We start from the raw sequence: 19,171 nt of genomic DNA on the forward strand, positions 1-19,171 counted from the left end.
GAAAGTAGAGGCAAATAATTGTGCTGCAAGTGCAGCAATCTTCCTGCATCCAAGATGGACAGTAAAAATTATACTGTTAGCTTTACTTTATCAAGAGAGGAAGCTTCAGTCATTTTATTTCATTTGTAGCAAAGTATTTATTTTAAGTAGGTTATTTGGGATTTTGTCGTGGTTTAACCCCAGTCCGCCATCAAGCCCCACGCAGCTGCTCACTCACTCCCCCATCAGCAGGATCAGGGAGAGAATCATAAGGGTAAAAGCTGGAAAACTCATGGGTTGAGATAAAGACAGTTTAATAGGGAAAGCAAAAGCTGTGCACACAAGCAAAACAAAACAAGGAATTAGTTCACTGCTTCCCATGGGCAGCAGGTGTTCAGCCACCTCCAGGAGAGCAGGGCCCCGTCACACATAACGGTTACTTGGGAAGACAAACGGCATCACTCTGAACATCCCCCGTTCCTCCTTCTTACCCCCACTTTATATATTGAGCATGGTCATATGGTATGACATATCCCTTTGGTCAGTTTGGGTCATCTGTCCCAGCTGTGTCTCCTCCCAACCTCCCATGCACCCCCAAACTCCCTGGCCAGCGTGGCAGTATGAAAAGCAGAAAAGGCCTTGGCTTTGTGTAAGCCCTGCTCAGTAATAACAAAAACGTCTCTATATTATCAACCCTGTATTCAGCACAAATGCAAAACACAAGCCCATACCAGCCACTGTGAAGACAGTTAATTCTACTCCAGAAAAAATAGCACAGATTTCAGCAGAAGTTGCTCTGTTTATGCAAACTGAAATGGAGATTGGAGTTAGTATCAGAGGCAGAGGAAGAAAATGTAATATAGAGAGCCGAAGAGGATATGGAAATAAATATCCCATATGCAGGAGAATAACAGGTAATAACTTTCCCGCTATAAACATCCATGGAAATTGGGCAGTACGAAAGCCAAGAAAATCTTAATAATTCCATCATTAAAATTCTGAGTGCCTAATATTTTTGATTGGAGTACTGATTACTGAATGACGAAAAAAAGTAAAAGTTATTCAACTGAAGGCACAATTAAGAAAGAGAATTTCAGAGGAAAAGCTCTGAGTACATTTTCCTTTACATTAATTTCTTCTTGGGTGTTATTTGTGGTGGTTTAAATTATGCATATAGGAAAAAAAAGAAGGCAAATGTAATTAAAAGTACAGACTAACATGGATGTGTATGGAAAACTAGGCCATAGTATACTTGAAAATAAAGACGGATTAAATTATATCTAATGTATACCTAAAAGCAATTGCATACTTAGGTAAGTTTTATATTCCATTAAAATCTCTGCTACAAGATCACGGTAACAAAGTATCTCTGATAAGGATGACCCTACATGCTATCTCCACTTCCTTAGATTATTGCATTATATTTAATCTTTAATTGCATTAGAGCATTATATTTTTTAATTTTCAATATTATATATGACACTATGTCAGTGATTATAGTCACACATGTCTAAGAAACATATGCTTCCCAGAATATTTCTTAGAAGCCCATAAAAGTAATTTGTACAGTACACTGCTACCAGTTTCTACTTTTGGTTTTTGTCAAGGTCTCTGGATTTCCTTTATTCTGATTGTGATACCACACTCCTCTGTTCCCGTTTTCCTGCCTAGTTTTCCTACATTACTTAAATTTCTTTATCTTTTACTAGCTGGAACCACAACACGACCTACTTCCTATTCTTCACCATGTATATACTTATGTGCCCTTGAACTATCTGTTTTAACGGAGCTGAATTGCCTGCAGATGAATAGACACAGAAATTCGATGTACATGTAACAGAAAAAAATTAATTTTGCTGAATACTGAATATCTGTTTTTGGTGAGTGTATCTGTATATTCCTGAAGTGGTGGATCACATGGAGGCAAGATTTATTGCTGAGAATTGAAACTTGTGTTTAATGTCCCTGAAGAAGACTTCCCTAGCTGCTGTACATGTGAATATAATTTCTTCAGCTGGGACAGCTTTTCTTTGGACATTTTGATGGATTGACTTGTGGCCAGGGTTCTGCAAATAGTGAATCTTAAACTGTGTGTAGAGTGAGTGAAAGACAGAAGATAATGCTAGAAGCAATTGTTTCCTGAATCAGTAATTTTTAAAGGGTTATTTTTCATTGTCTTTTTACTGATAGAACATGAAACCTCACAAATATCTCTGTGATTTTGTTGTGAGACAGTATAGAGGTAGGTAGAAAAAGCTGGTAAGAGGGGAGGGGGAGAAGGGTATGTTATCTGCATCCACTAACCCTTAGCTGAAGGAAGTTGCATTTAAGCATAACTTGGGACTTCTTAGAGTGGATTCCCTAAACAACAGTCACGCTTATGTATTCATTTCTGAGTTTTGTGACTTTATTCTGTCCCCACCTTTTTCCCCACTTAATAATAGTTTCAAGATTCAGATTTTGATTGAGGAAACGTTGTTTGATAATAATAACCATGGAAGCTAATTTGCTGCCCAAATTCCTGGTAAGGGAATTCAAGACTTTCTTCATTTGCTGAAGAATCATTATTTATAATGAAGTACATGTTTTTGTCTATTTTGTTTTGTCTGATTATTTTATGATTCAGTGTATTAAAGGAATCAATATAGTCTTGAAGCACTAATGAAGAACCAGGTGAGGGAATATACAAGGCCACTAATCTGGATGGTGTAATTCTTATACCAAGTGACTTTTAAAAATTTGAAAATTGGAAAATTGGACATACCTTACCACTTTTCCATTTATGTCTATAGTTCTAACAAATTAAGTTATACCTTTCTTCAAATTTTGACTCAAATATAAATGTGAATGTTTGATTTTACTGGAAAGAGAAGCCTCTTCCTTACATTGTCACAGAGGAATTCCCAGCTGTAAGCTCTGAATTCATGCTTTTCTACATAGAAACTCTGTGTTTAGTGAATTAAAGACGAAAGTACTTGATAAAATTTGCTGACAAGGCCAATCTTGGAGGGATCTCAAGAACCTTGGGAGACTCATAATGTTTTTGATAAATTGAAGAATTAATGTGTATAACAGTAAGAGGAAAACTAGTGTAAACAGACTCTATTCAGAAGAAAAGAGTCAGTAACAAAATATAGACTAATAAATATAAAATGTATCAAAATAAGGCCTGCTTTTTTAAGATCCTGGATATTATAAATAAAAGGAAAGAAGGCAGGCTTTATAACTGGATTTACAAATGAAGTAATGGATGAGTTTTACTAATAACAAAATACTTGTGCTAGAAATGTTTTTAGACACTGTAACCTCAATCCTGTTACTTCTTAAACTAAAGCTTTTGAGAAAGCTCTAATGAAATCTAGACCAAATTAGATGGTAGAAAGGGGTCTAAGTTGAACATAAAATATCTACCTTTTTGTTGTCACAAGGAAAAGTATCCATATTCTAATGAGAATTTTGCAGAGAAATGTTTATGGGAATATTTTTTTATTCAATGATTGCTCATCTGTCAGCTAAATCTTAAGAAAAAGACACACATACAATGTTCAGTTAGCCTTGGCCAGCAGCCAAACTCCCGTCCAGCTGCTCACTCACTTCCCACCCTCAGTGGGACAAGGGAAGAAAATAGGATGGGAGAGCCCGTGGGTTGAGATAAATTCGAGATCACTTATGAGTAACCATTACAGGCAAACCATGTTTGACTTGAGGAAAAATAATTTAACTTGTTTCCAATAAAAATAGGTACAGATAGTGAGAAACGTACATTAAACCAACACTTTTCCTCCCCCCTCCCCTGTCTCCTCTCTTGCTCCCTGGGAAGCACAGGGGAGTTCTGGAGCAGAGGTCTGTGACCGGTACATGGTGTTTCCTCTCTGCTGCTCCTTCCTCCTCTTCCTCTTAACTCTTTTCTTCTGCTCTGGCATGGGTCCTTTTCGTGGGCTGCAGTCACTCAGGGTGAGTCTGCTCTGGTATGGGGTCTTCATGAGCTGCAGTTCTTTAGGGAATATCTCCCTACTCTAATGTGGGGTCTTCCATGGGCTACACTGTGGGTATATCTGCTCCCCCATATTCTCTACACAGGCTGCAGGAGAATCCCTGCTCTGGTGCCTGCAGCACCTCCTCCCCTCTTTCTCCTCTTTTCTCCAGCTTACAGGCTCATTTCCCTCCTTTTTTTATTCTCACTCCTCACTGCCTGTGCAGGGTTTTTTTCCCTTTGTTAAATAATCTTTCCCCAAGGCATCCCCACCTTGGCTGTGGGCTCAGCTGTGCCCTGTGGTGGTTGGGTTGGAGCTGGCTGGAACTGACTTTGTCCAGCATGAGAGAACCCCACCCTTCCCTCACAGAGACCCCCACAGCCCCCGTGCTGGTGCCTGGACACCGACATCCTGTACACATACATATGTACAACTCAATAAGCCAACTACAACTTTTCTAACAAACACTACAATGAGCTCAAATCAGATCATCTTGCTATTTTTTTATATTTATATTATATGCATCCTTTATATATTTTTTTTCATAAAACGTAGAAACATTTCATGAGAAGATAAGGTAGTCTTAGTTACTGGGACTATGCAGGAATTATACAGAGAATAGGAGATTCAAGGCAAGGAAATAGCTGAATGGTTTCAATATATAAAAAGATTCCCTCCAAGGATCATGTTTGTCTGCCTTTTTTAGGAGAAAGCCTCAGTGTGGTGGCTGAAAACCTAGGGAAAACCTCTCCCTTATTGTTTCATCTAACAGGTGCATAATTCTTTTAAACACTAACAATTTCAATATTTCAGATCTATGGCCACCCTCTATTAGACGCAGAGATAGTAATTTGACACTGTATCCTTTGAAAAATCTCTGTATTTATCATCTCCATTGTACATCCATATGTACATGCCCCATCCCTGGGAAACATTCAAGGTTAGGTTGGACAGGGCTCTGAGCAACCTGATCAAGTCTCTGTATCATGTTGGACTACATGTCCTTTAAAAATCCCTTCCAACCCAAACCATTCTGTAATTCTATGATGTCTCTTAACAATGTTACTAAAACAGGATTTGAATAAATAACTTTTTTTTTCTCTCTACTTGATTTCCTTACACCTGTTTCTTTAAATAGAAGGTAGGGGACCAAAATGTCTGCTGTGATACGGACCTAAGTCACCAGCATTTCTGTTTGTTTCCAGGGGCAACTGATTTAATTTTTACTTGTTCTAACTTCCTTCATTCTTAACCAGATCTGACTGTGCTTTTTCTAGAGAATGTATCTAATCAAGGAAAAGACACACATCCTGGGTACTTCTGTGCAAGTCACAGTACCAAGTTTGCTGTACAATGACCAGAAGTGAGGCAAGAAGATAAGGCCATGAACCTTCAAAGTGCTTCATGCTATATTAGCAGGGACTAGCGATCTAGCCATTAAACAGGACATTACAAAGATTGCTCTATTTCCCATTAATTTCATAAGCCTCACACTGAGTTATCTGTGAATGCATGTGTATCACTTACAGTCACTTTTCTTAATAAATGATTCATATTTAATGGGAATAATAAGTGTTGCTGCAAGTTTCTAATATGATTTTTTTATTGCAATTTCCTTCTCACTGTTCTTTCAAAACACTTAATCATCCATGCTAATAATTAGCAAATTCTTGTTAGCTGAAGGGGAAATCATATCTTATGGTATTTGCATCAGATAAACCAGATCCATTATAACCCGTCTCAGTACTATATTTTGCAGGACATGGTCGATGAATTCCCAAAGAATAAAACTATGCATTATTTATTTTTATCATGAGCCTAAAAAGTTGCCTCTCCTGATCTACTGTAAATATTTTCCTTTTTCTTCAGTAGTAGCACTGTGGCTTAAATGATGAAGGAGAAACGAAATGCAAAAAGCTGATGAGCTCCATCATAAATAATGTACAGTACCTGAGGTGGTTTATGTCCTCAGCTATGCGTGTGGTCTTATTCAATGTGTGTATTTAACACATAAATTGGAGAATTGGGTTTAGTCAGTAATGCTTTAACTTAATTGATTCTGAGAACAGTGAAAATCTCCTAAAATTACGCTGCTTATGATGGACTTCAGTACAAACTAACAGAAGATGTGAGTGAACCGACAGAGAGGAGTGGACACACAGAATTGCAGAAGCACTGAGGTTAGAGGGGGCCTCAGACCGTTAAGTCTGATACCCTGTTCAGAGCAGGATCGTCTAGAACATGATGCTCAGGACCATGTTCAGTCTGTTTCTGAGCATTTCCAAGAAGGGAGACTCCACAGTGTCTCTGGGTGAGTTGTGCCACTGTCACACCATAAAAAGTTTTTTCTTATGTTCATACAGAATGTCCTATGTTTCAGTTTGTGTCCATTCTCTCTTGTTTTGCCACTGGATGTTGCTGAGAAGAGCCTGGCTCTCTTTTTTCCATTCCCTCCCATCATGTATGTATAGACATTGACAAGATCTCCACCTCCTGAGCCTTCTATTCTCCAGAAGTTCTCCAGCTGTGGAGAGCTGCATTTTCTCTGCTGTTCTCCCCTTGTTCACCAAGCCAGTCATCTCTTTGCAGAAGGCTATCACATTGACAACCTAGAGTCATTCAAGATTTAAGAATGTTAAGAGATTAATTATAAGAGTATTCCAGATCTGTATCTTAACCTGAATAACAGAAGATTTTAAAAAGGACAGGTTCAAACCCTTATAACCAAATACAAGTGGTTATACTATACACTCTTGGAAATACATATTCGATCCAGACCCAGCAATCCAGACAATAATACAAATCCAGTTTTAGAATCAATGCAACTACAAACTAGAAGATCATGTGGTCGTGTTTCCAGAAAGTACATTATTGGACATGGCTCTGTCTTAGGCCCTGTTCTCTTCAACACCTTCATAAATGACTTGGACACAGGACTGGAAGAGACACTAAGCAAGTTTGTAGATGACACAAAACTGGGAAGAGCTGTTGACTCTCTTGAAGGTAGGGAGACCCTGCAGAGAGACCTTGACAAATTAGAGGACTGGGTAATCACAAGCCATAGGAAGTTCAACAAGGGAAAATGCTGGATTCTGTACCTGGTATGGGGCAATCCTGGATGTACAGACAGATTGGGGAATGAGAGGCTGGAAAGCAGTGCCATGGAAAGTCACCTAGGGGTCCTGGTCAGTGGCAAGTTGAATATGAGTCAGCAGTGCTGTGGCAGCCAGGAGGGCCAACCCTGTCCAGGGGGGCATCAGGCAAAGCATCACCAATCAGTGGAGGGAGGTGATGGTCCTGCTCTGCTCTGCACTGGTGCAGCCTCACCTTGAATATTGTGTGTAGTTTTGGTCAGCAGAATATAAAAAGATATTAAGCTCTTAGAGAGTGTCCAAAGGAGGGCAAGGAAGATGGTGAAGGGTCTTGAGGGGAAGCTGTATGAGGAATAGCTGAGGTCACTTGGTCTGTTCAGCCTGGAGGACACAAGACTGAGGGGAGACCTCATTGCAGTTATAACTTTGTGAGGGGAAAAAGAAGGACAGGCACTGTTCTCTTCTCTCTGGTGACCAGTGACAGGACCCAAGGGAACAGCCTGAATTCAGGGGTGGTTTAGGTTGGATTTTAGAAAAAGGTTCTTCACCTAGAGGGTGATTGGGCACTGGAACAGGCTTCCCAGGTAAGTGGTCACAGCACCAAGCCTGACAGAGTTCAAGAAGAATTTGGATGATACTCTGAGGCTCGTGGTGTGACTCTTAGGGATGGTCCTGTGCAGGGCTAAGGGTTGAACTCAATGATCCTTGTGGATCCCTTCCAATTCAGCAGATTCTGTGATTCCGTGACAGGCATCATTGCATTACAGAACCACACAACCAGTTGTTCCAAGGCAATGTATACTTTACCTACTATATTGCTACCTGTTTGATCATGTGATCATAGGGCAGTGGGTGGTTGAAATTATTTCCCACTACCTGATTCACACCTCCTTCCACTGTCATTGCTGAGAAATGAACCCTGCTGAGCTACAAATTGAGTGCCAGAAAAAATGGAGAAGTACTTAGGAATGAACAGTAGGTAACAGCAGTGGAATTGTACCTACTGAAGAGAGGGACAGGACCATTGAAAATATCACGCAGGTGTGTTACTCTGGAGTGATAAACTTATAGGCTATCATGATAAGATAGGTACTGATTTAAGACAGCTACTGATTGATTTGGAGGCAGGTGATGATAAGACAGCTGCATGGCTATAGTGGTCGCCCAGATGTTCATCATGTCCTTTGGAAGACAGAATTAGCAGGGCTATACGCTGCAAGAATACACTCACGTTGATGACATAGTGTACTTGTCTGCATTCATGTGAATTTTATTTCATTTCATACATATGTTTTGTCTTTAAAAAGGAAGCTTCCTTTTAGTATTATTATTTATCAGAGAATATAAGGAAAACTGCAATTCTGTTACTGTGTATATATTTCTCAGATGAAACACCTTCTTTTAATCTGAAAACTATTATTTCCTCTCTGATACCAGACAGTGGCCATTACACCACCTTTATTCAAAATGTGATAAAAATCTAGTGGGATTTGGTCTTCAATTTATGACTTTTAAAATTCTACATCAAAATACATTTAATGTAAATCTAATGGATAAATTTTTACAAATCTGTCAAATACACTGATTCTTCTGAAAGAATAAAAAAATCCCGTCTGCAGTCTGTATTAAAGTTATGAAAACAGCTATGTCTTTAGTATATGAATGTTTATTACAAATATAAACCCATAACAAACATGCACCATCAACAGAAGAACAAATATCCACTTTCTATATGGTTAAACCACGAAAGGCACTGAGTGTGGTCTCCATGCCAATACTCTCTGATTATTAGTTAAAGTGGTATTTACGATTTCTTAGTCCATTATAATCAATTAATAACCAAAATACTGTGGTGAGGGGAAACAGTTTTTTCCCCTGCAGTTATAAAATGGTAAAACCCCAGGGGGTGGTGACCCTTGAAGTTTTGAAGTTTTAGCCAATGAGCACTTCTGCAAAATATAAACATATCACAACCAGAACGGAAGAGAAAGTTGTTGTAGTTTGGTGGTAGAAGAAGGTCGCCATGTTGTGAAGCCACGAACAGAGAGGCAAGAGCCCCCCTGGGGGGGCTCTGGCCCCCCAACCCCAGCTTGGGGGGGGGCTACAGAGACTTGGAACAGTGTTAAACTGGACTATGTGTCTGTAGCTATAAGCCGGGAGATGTTTCTCCACTGTGAGCAGCAACAAGAGATACTGAAAGCAGTGGCAGACCAGCGCTGACTGGAGAAACGGTGGCACAGAGCCAGAAGAGATAAGAACTGAGCTGGAGAAGCAGCAGAAACAGCATGCAGTTGAGCAAGGAAGACAGAGTTGTCTGGGAGAGCCGAGAAAGAGAGCCAGCAGAGTTTTGGGGGTAAGAACTGAACTAAAAAACCCCAGACTCCTTTGAGACCCCTCCTAGAAAGGAGGAAGATGACAGACTCTTACTTGAAAGAGCCTTGGAGTGCTGCAGCACTTGCAGAAAGGAGCTGAAGAGCTCCGAGAGGAATGCGGAGAGGTTGACCTTGGCCCCCCCACTTGAGGCAGAGCACAGGAGCTCTTCAAAGGGGCTTGGATCCCCTGCAGATACAGACCGTCACGAAGACCTCTGAGCTTCGTGGTATGACCGTGGTGAAATGACCTTGTCTGGGTGAACGCAGCCCACGGAAGAGAAGACCCTCTCTTAAAGACGATGGGCTGAGGGGCTTGGATACACCCTCGTGAGTACTGGCAGAGATCCAGCCACAGCTGCTGCATGCATGAGAGGAAGAAAGCCTGCTGCCTTAGAGACTACTGCTCTGAAAGTGGAAAAGGATCTTCCTTCTTCCCTCCTGGACTTTTATTTGGAGGGGAGAAGAGATCTGATCCATCGTAAATACTTATGTCATGGTAGAGATAGCTAAGATTGTATATAACGTATTGTAGTATTTATTTGTACAGTCATTGTAATATATATTCCCTTTCCCTTTCTAGTGTGGTGTCTGGAAAAAACCATCTCTCACATTGGGTTGAGATGTGGGAGGGGGCTTGGATTAGGGAATTAGATTTTGGAGCTCTCAAACCATGACAAATACAAATAAGGATCAAGACTGTTTTGAAGTCCCATGAGGTAGTAGATCTACTGAGTTTAAATGAGATCCCTTACAGCCTCCAGTTTCTTCATTGTATACTCCCTTTGTGCAAAGAGATGGCTACCCCACAAGAGCTTCTGCATATGCATATTCTGGGTAATGCCATTGTTACTGGGTATGACATCAATTGTTACATTGTGACATTAATTGTAGACACATCTGTGGAAGAGTATTAAATGATTTCTAAAAATATGTCAATATATACTTCTTATGTGTTAGCCTATTTCAGGGAAAGGAAATTTCAATAATAGTATTTTCACACTATAATGTGAATTTTCTCTGTGTTAGGCATCATGCTTCCTACAATTATGTCCCAATAACTTAGTATTGTACACAGATCCACCAAGGCACTATGTCACTTCTGGGAAATTATTTTATTTAATTTGACTTTAATCCAACATTATGCAGCTATAATTGTATCAGCATTTTAGTTTGAACTGTATGCCATAGCAACACTTTATTTTAGAAGGCACAGAGGACAATTTAGTTAGTATTACAAATACAAAATAAAAGGCAGTGAAAGTGGAAGTGGCTGGGTAGATCTATCACATGAATAGACATAATAAGATAATACATAGTATTTTTAAAAAACAATAATTAGGAGAGTAAAATTCAAGGAATATTTTATTTATCAATATTTGCTATTTAGTTTTAATCTGATGCTTTTTGTAGTTTTTTAAATATTGGCAAAGGTAGGAAAGAAAGTTTAGGAATACATGTCAAAAAAGCAAGCTCAGCTAGTCTCGCTGGAAGACATAGTAAGCATATCTATGTTGCAATAATCATGCTGAAATATCAGTACATCTTATTATCACAGATAAAAATAGTTGTATTTTGTCATTATTCAGGTTTATGTAAAAGGCATATGGTGCTTTTCTATCTGAATTAATTTTAGGAGTATAATTAAAATATAGCAAGGTTTTACCTCCTACCTGTTAGAGAAAGAAAACTCATAGCCTTGCAGTTTTTCATAACCTATTCAACACCCTCTGAAATATGGGGAGTTTACTACATATCCCCTTCCTTCTTTCTCAGATTTCATGTCTGAAATCATGTCAGCTTTCAGAACTGACTTAAAATACGTTTGACTGAAAATTTGTTCCCATTTCAGCTGTGCTATTTTCTGTCTAAACAATCCCCTTCCAGTCAGTAGTCCAGTCTTTGTTGTTGCATACAACGTGCCCATCTTTCTTGAATGTAGAAGCAAAGTATTCACTTCAGTTTTGAAGTGAATACTCAGTCCTTCCTTAAAAAAAAAAACCTCAGAAAAATTTGGTCAGCATAAATGTTAACACCTATCAGTCTAACCATCCATATGTTACTATTAAAAAATTTCATTTACTTCGTCAGTTTGGCCATCCTACCATCTGTTTGTGCTGTTGGTTTAATCTTAAAACATTTTTTTCAAATAAATTTTCATCCCTCTAGTTCTAGTCTGCTACACCAATTTTCCACACGGTCAAGGAAGCTGTAGATAGTTTTTCTGTATCTTCCCCCACTGGATTTTATATCTACTAGGAAATAATCAGTACTATCACTTTTTATTTTCTGCTACAACTGACTGTAAAACATATTTACTGTTTAGATTTACTGTAAGCTTTCAGACAATATTAGTGCCTGAAATATTTGCTCTGGTAAACAACACCATAGAGAAAGGGACATTTTGGGAAGTGGCACAGTAAATTAAACTACAGCTAAGAGATTAATCATAATTATATGAAGAAATTATCAGAAGAGGAAGAAATGATTCTCCTAATACATTAGTGTTCAGGAATTCAAACCTATAAATTGGCTACTACTTAAGCTTACAGACTTCTTACTCTGCACACAAGCAAGTAATTAACTTTATGTTCCCTTCTTATGACTCTCAGGCTCTTGTCCTTTTAATTATAAGATCCAGAGGGTTGCTTCTATGTTACTATTATCTCTATTAAATTTTGAATAAAAGCTGCTTTGAAACTTGATATATTAGTCATATGTAATAGCCTGATAGCTCCTTAAAAGATGTAAAGTGCTATTCTGATAAAGTAGTCAGACATTTGGAAGAATGTACTTTAGTTTCCCTTTTGCTCACACACAAACCTTCACTATTTTAAATGCCAGATTGGTCACTTTAAGTATATAGTTATTATGTGGATTGTCTATATTTGCATATTATAGAAGGGCAATCTCAACTTGCTGATTTCTCATATGTTTCTTTATGTTTCTGATCATGCTACCATAGGCCCAATTTCAACACTGAAATACACAATCATTCAGTATAATAATACAGATTTGTGGAAAAGGACAATGAAAAGTTAAACATTTTCAGAGGTCAGAAAAATATATAGTATATAAAGATATATATCATACTATTAACCTGTTATACATGATCAATAAATTATAAATATAAATAGAAACTACATATTGCAGAGCTGCACACAATTGCCTTATTTTTAAAAAATATAAATTGATTAATATTTGGTGAAGGTTTCTCTTTCTGTTAAAGGGAAGCAAAAGATTCAACAAAGATATCTAGAAGAGTTTTTAAACTAAAGAAAAAGAACTCTCTGAAATTTGAGTAGCTTTGAAGTGCTGAATATTTTCAATCTTTATTTTTTCCTGACTAATTCCTTTTCTTCCCAGAGGAGCAGAGCAAACACAACATTTTGCAACATTCTTGGGAGCTGTTGCTGTTTGCACTTGGGCATAACAGGTGGTAAGTTCTTCTTATTAGAAAACAATCAAGGAACACCAGAGGCCAGGACAAATCTTCTAACTTTCATGATAAAGATGTTGCTCCAATTTCTTAAAGACAAAAGACCAAACGACAGCGAAAGTGATCAAGAAGGATTTTGTAGCTTAATGGATGGAAATTATCACCAGAATATCTAGGTTTTGGGTCCTAGTTCCAGGAATGCATTTGCATTTCAGGTAAAAAAAAAAAGAAGATCATCTGAAATCCTTTTGTAGCAGGGAGCAGTACCATACTCCCTACCCTTTAGCCAGCTGCATTTTTCATTAGACTATGGAGTGTTGCCCTCCTTTCTTTGATCTTCTGTGTTTGTGACTCTTGCTATTTTCTTTTCAGTGTAGCCAGTTTCATCAGGAGAGGCACAGAGATGAATAGACCTGCCCTCCGTGACCCACAAAGGGCTCAAATGGCAGAAGTAGGTGGGGGGTGATCTGCCCCCCTCCTTCAGAGGCTTGAGGATACCTTCCACACAGTGGAACCTGCCACATAGGGGTAACAGCTATCTGCAGACTCCATGCAGAGGTCACAAATCACAGGTGTGTGCTCAGTTTTGGTGAGTGAAATGTCTCATGCATGAATTAGCTGCAGCATCTTCTGGAGACCCTGTGTTGGATCTGACACTATGACATGATGTCTATAGATTTTTCAACTAGGTAAACTAATCTGTCTTAAAACACATATAAAGTCACAATAAAGACATTTTCACAGTGCTAGCCCCTGTTAGGTGAAGGGGACTAGGAGTATGAAGATCACAGAATGAAAATGGACAGTTGTGCACCAGCAAAAAATTCTCCTAATACTGAAGCTGTTCACTTGTGCTTTGACAGTTTTAGAAGCTGCAATACTGTCTTGGCTTTAGGAGCAGATTGAGTCCCTGCTGAGCATCAATTTTTACAATTTATGTTGCTTGCAGCAATTACGTTGTTTAGTATCTTTATGGTGATGAAAATATGGGAGACAAAGGAGGAAATATAACTAACCTCAGTATTACATTTTTTACCTGATGAAGGAATCTGTTGAATAAATAATTAAGGAGTGTTAGCAGAGGAGGAAGATTGCCAGGATAAAAGTTGTTGTTTTAATAAGAACCATACTGCTTTTAATACTGCTTTATGGCAATCATTTTAAATTAAAATATATAATTAAGATGAATGCTTGAATGGTGGTCCTGTTACTTGGCTGTATCATATTTTCAGGTGAGTGAATTAAATAATTGAAGAAATCCTTGGCTGCATTGGTCCTTTTAACATCTCTTAGTTTAAAGGGCAACATTACTAAATTATTTAGCTCATTTCATAGATTTTGACATGGGAGTAATAAGGAGTAGAATGAAACCACCACATAGTTCTATTAATATATATAATGAAAGGAGAAATTAAATAAATGTTGGATATATAGTATTATGAGGAAAATTCTGACCAGAAACACAATATTAACTTCCCCCAAAAGTCTTTTCAGTCCCAATTATGTATTTCTTTTCCTTATATTTTTATGATCCTTTGAAACAACACTAAAAGAACATAAATGCCTTAGAACTACTTTAGGCATGTTTTAAATACTGACTTAAAACAAAGCAATAAAACAAACTCTTCATGCCCACCTCCCCTAGTACCTTTTGATGCCTACAATTTTTTGCACAATTTTTTGCACCATTTTGTCTGACAAGGGACATCAGGGCTGTTTAGGAGTCACAAAATAGGTATTGCCAAGCCTCTCCTCAAAGGGGCCTTTATTGATGCATGTGTTCAGAATTTCCTAGAAGGTACTGGTAGCATTGACTTCAGAATTATGGGGGTGCCAGGACCATGGGAGGAGAAAGGGTGGTCTTTTATATTGGGGATTTGGAGATCTGGATTTCAGGCTACCTTTGGTTCAAACTTCCAAGGCTAAAACTCATGTGGTAGCAAAATGTTTTGGTTGTATCTGGCCAGACTGCAGCGCTTGAGCACTTTTCCTGTCCTCTGTGATGAAGCTGACATGGATCTCTGCAGAAATCAATGAAGCCAAAGAATACTCTTAAAAAGAATAATTCTTAGAAACTAGGTCTGACTGCCACTGCAACTTGCACAAGAGTTTCTTAATGCAAAATACAGGTGTTGTTCCTAGCATCTTCTTCGCTGGAGGATACTAGGATCAGCTTCACATTCACCTTATTGCATAATTAGTAATCAAACTCTACCTGAGGACCTTAGGTTTGCTAATGTGCGGTTGTCCAAATTCAGAAGATTTTCTTCTAGTGTTTTTGATCACCTAGTATCTGCTGATCCCAGCTGCCTGCTGGGAGAGATCTGACTCACAGACAGAGAAATGCTTTGAGCTCTAGTATCTTATTTCTGGATTAATCAATTAGTCAATGGAACTGAAAAACACACGTTGGTCTCCTGAGCCTTTGCCATTATACTTCCACTATGCAGCACAACTTCTGTAGAAGCAACAGAAAAGAGGAGAAGAGCCACATATATACATGTGCTGATTTTGCCTGGGATAGAGTTCCTTTACTTCACAGTAGCTGTTATGGGGCTGCGTTTAGGATTTGTGATCAAAAGAGCACAACCTGTTGACAACCTTGGGGTGTTTTCATTACTGCTGAGCAGTGCTTTCACAGCATCAAGGCTTTTTCTGCTGCTCTCTGCACCAGTGAGTGGGCTGGTGGTGCACAAGAAGCTGGGAGGGGACACAGCTGGGACAGCTGATCCCAACTGACCAAAAGGATATTCCACACCATATGACATTGTCCTCTGCAGTAAAACCAGTGGGGGAGGTTGACAGGGGGACTGCTGCTTGGGGAGTGAAGGAGTTGGTTGATACTGAGCAATTGTTTTCATCTGTATAAGTTGTTTTTCTTGAGTCTTATTTATCTTTGTAATTTTCCTTTTCATTACATTTATTATTATTTTTATTATTATTATTATTGTCATTAATAATATTATTTTTATTTTCAGCATTATTGTATTTTATTTCAATTATTATTCTCTCTTAATCGCCACTCATGAGTTTTCTCAATTTTACTCTTCCAATTCTCTTCCTCCTTCCATTGGAGCAGAGTGAGTGAGTGGCTGTGAGGGACTTAGTTGCTGGCTGGGGTTAAACCATGCCAATATGAAACGTTCAGATAATTTCTTCATGTGGTGTTCATATACCTTTTCTTTAGATTTTCAGTCCTGTAAGTAAAAGCATATTCTCTAATGTACTGTGTGATTTCTTACAGGTGTTTCTTACAGCACCAAGGAACCTTGAAAGGAATACTGAAGAACACGAGAGAACTTGTGATCAAATGCTGTGATTACATGAAAGTTAAAGAGATGCATCTAAATTTTCTCATCAGGCTGTGGGGTTGACTGTTTTGTTATATACAGAGTTGTTCTTGGTGGTTGATTTTCAGCAGAATAATGCTTTAGAAATTATTTTATTTGGTCACTTTTGTAGGAGGTTTCTCCTCACATTGTTTTTGAGTAGGACCTTAGTGCAATGCTATTAAGTTCATTTTAGTCAAACTCATGTGCCAAGGGATGTACAGACATTGCAGCGCAGTTTTAGATAAACCAACAGTTGAATGGATTTGGTAAAATAAAAGCTTATCAGATTAAGCTGAATTTGCAAGTCTTAAACAATGGGAAATGTTCATGTAGCCCTCAGTCAACAGGTGCTGAGTTTTACCCCAACAAAATCAACATCCAAAATACCTGAGCCAATATCCAGAGAGGTCCGTTAGATGACTCATTTCCTAGCTTCCTGAGTTTCAACTACAGAAGTGATGCACATAAATTGTAGTAATGATCCTATGTACCTTTCTGCATTATTACTTTTTTTCCAACAAGAGCCATTAAAACAAATAATTAGCAGTCTGTTGTTGGCAGCTGCATACTATTACCTCAGCAGAAAGGTTATGGGATCTGATTTGTGTGTACTGTTTGTGCATTATAGGAAGACTTTCTAAAATCAAGATTCATGCTGTGCACTGCTTCATTTCTGCTGCCTTATTCAAGTGCCATCAGGAATATTCATCAATCATGACCTTCATTTAATTAGTCCATTCAGTTTCCCCTTGGTATTATTTCTTACTATATATGAATGGGATGTACGTCAGTTAGCCTGCAGCCTCTAGTATTTGCTTTAGCCTGCTGTTTTAATTTTTTTTTCTTTTGCTGCTTTCACAAAATTAATGGATTCTCTGTCTCTGGTTCTGGTTCCTCATAAACTGTTTATGTTCTTAAAGGTTTAGGTCTATAAAGACTTTAGGATGATTTTAGAAGTCTTACTCGAAGAAAAAATTCTTCTGCAAATAGTTAGGCAAGTAGAGTAATGTATTTCACACATAGTTTTTTTTACTGAACAAGAATAACAACAGGTGCAAAACAGCACCAACTCCAACTTCTACTTTCTCGTGTAAACAGTGGCTTTGACTTTATGGCAAACATGTGCAAGGCATTTGCAAACTGTTTAGGAGGGAAAAAAATGAAGATTGTCATTAAGACCAGATGACCTTAAGAGTGTCTTTTCAACTTCCCACAGACTGTCTGAGCTTTCTAATTAATCATTTGGATATGTTAAAAAAGGGGCCAGTGGAATATTTTTGTGAATTGCTTACAAATGAGGAAATATCAAATGGTGACAGAGAATGACAACATGAGTTAGAAAACAAATCAAGCTTATTGGAAAATTTCCACTACAATAAATGAGACTATATTTGCATTGAAAATGCAAATATATATCTATACTGATATCAGAACTCTCATAAGCCTCAGAATCATAGTACAACAATACCAACTCCATTATGATATCACGTGCCATGAAAAAGAGAAGAAGCATATTCAATAGATATTCTTAGAGTGTAAGTCATGCTAAAAGAATACAGATTTAGTTCCTATGTAGACAACTCTGGAGGTATAAAATTAGTTGTTTTAAGATTTTGACAGCATTAAACATAAACACAACCTTTCCGCATGACCAGCTTTCTTCAGAAGCCCTGGGAACAACTCTCTAATGTCACTTCCAGTCCGAACTAAAAAGACATGAATCTTATGTTTGCTTTTCTGTCATCACAGATTCTTGACCACCTAAGGCCTCTTTTTTCAGCAGTGGTCATAGCAGTTTTCTTTGCTGAAACACACCAAGAAAGGCTGTGAGCCAGACTCGCCGCTCCCTCAGTTGGGCAGAAAGTGGAAAAAAAAAAAAAAGTGTGAAATAATCAAAACAGCTGAGAAAACCCAACACAGTCTCCCTGGTAAAATTATATTTGTTCTTTGAAAGTAAAGAGTTGTGTTTCAGGATCTGCTATATACAGAATATGGCAGAAAAATGCTTTTCCTTTACAGAGGTCCCAACTCTGCCACCTTTAACTCTGAGCAGTGAACACACACATAGTCACACTTAGAAAGAACTGTGGTTTAGTAAGAATTTCTTATTCAGCAACGTCCTATATAACTATTTCTAAAGGGCAAAAGGCATGAACCAGTCTTAGCAGAGCAGTGTCCCAAAGCCCTCTTCTCCAAGTGAGCAGCTTGGAAGCCAAGCACACAGAGTTTTCTTCTTGCCACTCTCCACTCATGTTGAAAGCTTTGCATCCTTCTGTGCAGAAGTCTTAGTTTCAGTAACCGATTTCTGTGGACTTCCCAACCATCTGCAGACCCCATTGAGGAAGATCTTAACCCTGAACCCAGATACCAGTAGTTGGTATTATCATCTCTTCCAAATATGTTTGTAAATAAAACAGACTGTGTGTGAATTTGGTAGTCATCGTTAGTTTATGCTTACTAGACTGTATTTTAGGGTGGTAGTTCAATATCTGCAGAGAAGTTTAATCTTTTAAAATTTTCTGGGGAAAACACAGGAGATATGAACTTTCAGGTGTCAAAGAGCTTAGAATAAATTCATGGGTCTCATCTTTGCCCTTGCATGCCTTGAGTTATGCCTGTATTCTGCCTTAAATGCCATGGCTTTTTATGCTCAGTGTAATCAATGTGTAGTTAGTTCCTCTGATTTTAACTGCAGCCAAAATGTTGAGCTGCTACTCAGTAAGAGCAAGGACAGAAATACAGTAATGCATATTTTTTCCCTATATAACTGAAAGTGATTTGTAAGAGGTTTAGAATTATGTAATGCCCAAGTGACAGATAGTGCATTCAGCATATAAGCACCTTTCTAATACTACCCTGGATTGCAATGTTATTTGCACCAATGAAGATAAAATGTAACTTTACTGAAATCAGATGAGTTATTTTCAGGTACATACGTGGCTGTAAAGCACAAAGAATGGTGTTGTGGCCTCCAGACAACTAAAGT

The 19,171-nt window shown here is 38.2% G+C and overlaps 1 long non-coding RNA gene across 1 annotated transcript; it reads left to right on the forward strand.

Moving 5' to 3' along the window:
* The first annotated feature begins 6,993 nt into the window (after positions 1 to 6,993).
* Positions 6,994 to 11,815, forward strand: LOC116784774. Its single transcript, XR_004356239.1, has 3 exons — positions 6,994 to 7,109; positions 8,796 to 8,802; positions 11,806 to 11,815. It is a non-coding gene; the product is annotated as an uncharacterized LOC116784774 (long non-coding RNA).
* Positions 11,816 to 19,171: the final 7,356 nt, after the last annotated feature.

The sequence above is a fragment of the Chiroxiphia lanceolata genome, chromosome 3, assembly GCF_009829145.1.
Source record: "Chiroxiphia lanceolata isolate bChiLan1 chromosome 3, bChiLan1.pri, whole genome shotgun sequence".
Lineage (NCBI taxonomy): Eukaryota > Metazoa > Chordata > Aves > Passeriformes > Pipridae > Chiroxiphia > Chiroxiphia lanceolata.